The sequence below is a fragment of the Cyprinus carpio genome, chromosome B7 (assembly GCF_018340385.1).
Source record: "Cyprinus carpio isolate SPL01 chromosome B7, ASM1834038v1, whole genome shotgun sequence".
In the NCBI taxonomy this organism is placed as follows: Eukaryota; Metazoa; Chordata; class Actinopteri; order Cypriniformes; family Cyprinidae; genus Cyprinus; species Cyprinus carpio.
This window is the reverse complement of record NC_056603.1, coordinates 4,380,143-4,386,384: the sequence shown is the minus strand read 5'-3', so window position 1 is coordinate 4,386,384 and position 6,242 is coordinate 4,380,143.

Here is a 6,242-nt window from a genome sequence, read left to right as displayed (position 1 = left end):
GCAAAGAAAAAAGGAACATCAATGGTTTCAATAAAATATGAACATATAATCACACTGTTGTTGCATTAAAATGTGAAGTAAACAGGCAGGACACAAAAGAAACAATTTTCTAAAAAAGAACTCACATCAGTCTCAAAAGAATTAAGTTATATTGTCTCTGGATTTCAACATCTACAAAAGCAAACATTATTTTAGTCTTAGTAAAAAAAAAAAAGATAACTTGATAGAATTCTGAAGTTTACTCGCCTTAAACCGTCTTTCCCTATCTTCTGAAGAAGTGGAGAACACCTCCTCCTCCTCCTCACACAAGCAGGCTGTGTGTCTTTAACTACCGGCACGGGGACAATGAAGACACAAGCTCAACAAGACTGAAATATTACATGTAAAACGTACTTTTTAACAATTACCATGTCAACAGCCTGTAAGGAGTGAAATTATTTCCTTATGAAATGAATTCTTTGTGAAGCCAGAATTTCAGAAACTCTCACAATGCAAATGCAGATGCACCAAAACAATGAGCTTTGATCTCCTCATGGAGCCAAACAAACAGATAGGAAGATCTGGAAGATAGACCATTTGCTCTTTGGTACCTTCACCCATCCTTCCCCCCAGGGCACATGGTCCAGGCAACAAAAGTTGTTACGCTCACATAAAACATTTACTATATCTTCAGGATTCATGATTGTAAACTTTTCATGTTTGGTATCATTTTAAAGGTCTTTGTGCGAATGGTAAAATGGTCTCAATTTCACAGTAGTCACTTGTATTATAAGAGAGATTGAAAACTTTTGTAGAATTGTGTTCTGCTGAGAAGGGGGTGTGTCCCCCTTTAGGGGTCTTTGAGAATGTTTATCTCCAGCCAGGTGTGACCCTTATGTGATCACGGGAACCTAAAAAACCAAAAGGTCTTTTATGTTTTTACAACTGATTTGAAGATTTCTTTGTTATCTGGTCTGAGTATTTAAGGGAAGTGACAAAACACTACTGAGCGATTCTGTTGCCAGAAAGCCCGTAGTGTGGAGTGTATTTCATATGCTCCATACTATGTATCTTCCTGAAGTCAGGTATACTATTATGTAATTGTGTTAAAACACATTGTGCCTACAGAGCACACTGTATAGTTGTTTGTGCTACTACAGGTACACATTGGCTAGTTAAGTTTATTCTCTAAAACACCTGAATGCTTTGCTATGCATTTTAGACCATGTGTCTTAAATTAGGATAACTGTCACATGTGTGACTATGTTAAATTTGTGTGCCTCCTGCATGGATCACTTGGCCGTTCCCAATATGGCTACAGTGTCTTTGTGCAGGAGCAAAGTTGCAAAACAACTACAATGTGATTTACAATTACACTGTCCTTTCTAAATTGGCTTCTAATTATTTTTATTATGTAATTGGCATGATACAATTTTACCTGACTGAAAATAAATTGTTATATTTGATTTATTCTGCATTATTCTTAATTCATTATTACTAGTAGATTAAAGCGAAGGTATTACCTCAAATCTGTGTTCACGATTGTTCATACGAAAGGTTTAATAGATGGAGCATGGGGCACATCAATTGAGTCCAGTTCGATTTCTGACTATCACTGTCTTAAATAAGTTGCAGTTTTCGTAAATATATAAAAACTATGCTTTTTGTACGAGTAAGCAGGGCGCGACCGACTTAAAGGTAGATATTTTCCCTGCATCCAATGTTTAAGATCAGACTGACGAGTTTGTGTCCGGGAAGAGCATTCAGTCGGCCGAAATGTTACTTCTAAAGCGATACCGGGTCTGCAGTGAACGAATAATTGAAAGTATGGGATTTTCAGAATACTCAAATATCTAAATTAATAAACAATGGATATCTGTGATCAGCTTTTGATAGAAATATTGCCTAAATTTAGTGATCACGTGTAATTGGAGTCAGATTAAACATGGAGCTAGACTGAAATTCAAACTAAATCCTGATAAATTCAGAAGCGCAAATAAAAGACCGAATACGCATTAAACCTTTGACCAGGCCGCTGGATTCCACTTTTTGGGCTGGTGGGTGGATCCTTCAAAATAATCATGCTAGTCTTTATTACATAAGGCGGTTTCCTTTAGGAAACTATCGTACATTCAGTTTAACCGCAAAAGAAAAGATAACAAATTAACATGAGTGTAACCATAACTGTAACCATAACCATCTATTAACACCTCAAAAAGTGCAGATATTGTAAAATATTATGTAAATATGACATAAGAAACTCACGGACGTTATATTAAAAGTACATCTTCCGTTCAGTAACTTTAAAGGAGGCCATTAAGACCTCCGTTTCTGAGGCGAAAACCATGTCCGCGTGTTTTTCTATATAACGTTAAGCTCTTTTGTTTCCGCCTTTCATAAAACCGGGTAAACAATAAACGATAATTTTACATTTTGAATCTTTACTTACCATAATGTCTTTCACTCACTTCTCGCTTCTTTCATGCTGAGAAAATGGCGGCTTCTCGCACTGGAGACGTATGATTTTAATGTGATGTGCGTGCTCTCCTTCACATTCGCGTTCTTAACCCAGCGCCGCTGGGTTATGATCAAGACCAATTTTCAACCCAAACTTGGGTTAAAACAACCCAATGTCCTATGCAGGGGTCTCAAAAGTGTAATAGAGGCAGGATAAAGTTGTAGGGAAGTCGTGGCCTAATGGTTAGAGAGTTTGACTCCTAACCCTAAGTTTGTGGGTTCAAGTCTAGGGCCGGCAATACCACCAACTGCTCCCCAGGTGCCGCAGCATAAATGGCTGCCCACTGCTCCGGGTGTGTGTGTCCACTGCTGTGTGTGCGCACTTTGGATGGGTTACATGCACAGCACGAATTCTGAGTATGGGTCACCATACTTGACTGTAAGTCACATCATAATGAGGGAACTGAAAGTTGCGGGGAATCAATAATTAACCCAGGACTTGGACCACATGGGGAAGAAACTAGACACACCTGGAATAAATTAACAAACCACAGGAGACAAAATCTGGGTCACAGGGGCAAAACGTACACAGACAGGTCCATAATACTGACATTTCGCCCCCCCGGGAGGTGCGTACTCGCACCATAGGAAACAACAGGAGGAGGCATAGGTGGGAGCTTGGGAGGAGGTTCCGGTGGAGGACAGACCTCCGTGAGGGGGCTGGCAGACAGAGACCATGGAGGGAGGAGCCAAGGAGGAGACAGGAGGAGCTTGGAGCAGGAGGAGTCCAGCAGGACCCAGGCCACAGCCATAACAGCAGCCCAAGGTGGAGCCGACGACTCCAGGGGGCCGACCAACGGGTGGCCTTGGAGGCAGAAGTGATGGAGACTCCGACCTCGGTGACGCTGTAGGATGGCAGTCCCGCGGGGCTTGCACCACATAGATGATGGTCTGAGGGTGATCAGAGAGGCTACCAGATGACATTTTGGAGGAGCTGGCACTGGAGGACACATTCTAGGATCGGGCACTGGAGGACACATTCTAGGAACGGGCACTGGAGGACACATTCTAGGAACGGGCACTGGAGGTTACATTCTAGGAACGCGTACTGGAGGACACATTCTAGGAACGGGCACTGGAGGATCGGAAGCCCCCTCAGGACTGGATGAGGAAACCAAGGACAAAGGAGGGCTGGACGGGACCAGCGGCAAGGACAGAGAGATGAGAGGGGGCAGTTCAACCTCCAGTTCCGATTCCCAATCAATAAGATACTTCTCCACATTTTGGCCGTTTTGGTGTTCCATATTTTGTTCACTCAGCCACGGTGCAGGGGGTAGAGTTCCTCTCTGCGCTCACACCGTCCACGGCTTGCTCCCTTGCAGTGGGCACTGTAGCCGGTTCTCGCACCTGTTCTGACAGGTTGGGTTCTGGCTCTCCATCATCGGTGGGTTAGGGCATGCGCTCCGCACATCGGGGAGATGGTGGGCTGGGTTCTGGGTCCAGAGTGGTCCTGGCGAGATCCTCCATGGGGCAGATGGTAAGGAGTGACCCATTTCTCACCAGAGTCCACTCCACAAAGGTGGCGAAATCCTCTCGAGGACCATCTCCAGATGACAACGCTCTGCACTCAGCGTTCAGGCTCGCGTCATAGGAATCGCAGAGCATGTCATCCGGGTAGCTGGTGAGTTGAGTCAATAACAGGAACTGTCTGGTATTGTTCTCGAGAGATCGTCCTTCCTGCTCCAGCAGGAGGAGGAGGAATTCGGGGGGAAGGAGGGGATCCATGAGGGCAACACAACAGAAAGAAAAAGACTGAGGAAAACCGGAAAACAAACAAAGGTAGGCACACAATTTAAACTGTTTATCGGTCGGGTCTTCTGTCACACTACTGTGCCGGAAGGAACACGGAGCTGAGGATAATCAGAAAAGTCTTTATTAATCCAACACAGGAGTAAATCCAACATGGAAAACAGGAAGAAGACACATGTATGGAACTGGTAGGCCCGACAAAACTGAACTGAAAGGACATGGGTAATAAAGGCAGGATAATGAGGGAACTGACAGGTGCGGGGAATCAATAATTAACGTGGGACATGGAACACATGGGGAAGAAACTAGACACCTGGAATAAATCAACAAACCACGGGAAACAGAAATTGGGTCACAGGGGCAAAACGTACACAGACAGGTCCATAATCCTGACACCGCCAGAGTTAATTCAGCAGATACCTCCTGTAAATTAAGTTCTCTGCGGGCTTGTCTGAGATTCTGCAGATTCACCGTCTGTTTACAAAGCCGGGGGGGGGGGAGTCGATAGCATGGACTTGCCGGTAAAATCCACTGATGAGACAATTCAAAAGGCCGCCTAATGTAAGACCATTTCTCTTCCCACTTGAATAATTGCTTAGTAAAATGAGAGTAGTTCACCATGGAGGAGTTAAGCTTTACCACAAAGCCACTTTGTGTCTCCTGCGTCATTGGCGATAGAAGCGCACAGCGGTCGGCAAAGGTGAAACGAGAGCGAGCATCCAGGTGGAAGGTAATTGGTGCAGAATCCTTTCTGCATGCAAAAGCGTGCTCCCTCCACTGATGATTTAATATCAAAAAGCATTTGCCGGTCATATGTTAACAGGGCAGAGGAGTTTATCACACAAAGAGACATAATCACGAATAAAACAAATAAAAAATTGCAGAGCGTAAGACAGCACGCCACATACACTGGCGCCATCTTGCCTGACTCCCTCAAAGTAAAAATAAATTCACTCATCCATGATGCAGCTGCATTTATATTGTGCTTAGAAAAAGTATTTGTCACCTACAGAAAAAGAACAAGCTGTTCAAGTAATGATTTTGACAAAACAAGACATACTACTACTACTAGTAATACACAGCATGAGCCTCTTAGGTCTAAAGTAGAGAATTACACCATTCCATAGAGAAAAGGAACTAACTTATTTACTAATTTGCAACAATTAAGTAGTATCTCACTCTTTAAGATGACTTTGTATCAGGTGAACAGTGATCTAACACTGGTCAATGGCAGGTGAACATCCATTTATATTTTCACAAATTGCATTCCCATGATTTTGTTTCTATATATTGCACATGGAGGACGTTTCTGTTTTCTTTAGTAGATGGTTTGATTTGATCTGTTTTACTCTTGTCACTTCCATCAGTGAGAGTCTGAATCATTCTTACAGTTCAGTGTAAATATGTATTGTTTTATAGTTTCTTATAACTTCCCTTTGCTTACATTTAGCTGTTGTTGAGGTTTAACTTTGGACCCATGTGTAAAAGTGAAAGCATTCAAAGCTGTTCTAAAGCAGTATAATATCTTTCAAAATGAACCTATGATCCTTTGCATTTTTTTTTTATTTTTATGATTCTCTTTATGATTATATGGGTGAATGAGTTTTAACATCTAGCCTATCTGTCCTGTTACGATTTTAAGAGTAATAGGACAGAAGGAGCTGTAGCACTAATTAACATAAGGAGAAGTTTGATCAAAACATATTAAGTAACAATAATATTCATTAATTCATGATGCAGCTGTGTTTATACTGGGCTTGGAAAATTATTTGAGTATACCTCCATGTTCAAGTAATGACTGACAACATAAGACAGTATATCTAAATATGCAATTCAATTATTTTGCCAAAAATAAAAAATAAAACTTGCACAGCACTGAAATTACTTTAGTTGAGTGAATATAAGTTGAAGTCAGAATCAGAAAAAAAAAAAAAAATGTATACTCATGATTTCTGTGTAATCTTATCTGCAAGATAATTCTCAAAATCCATGCAAAT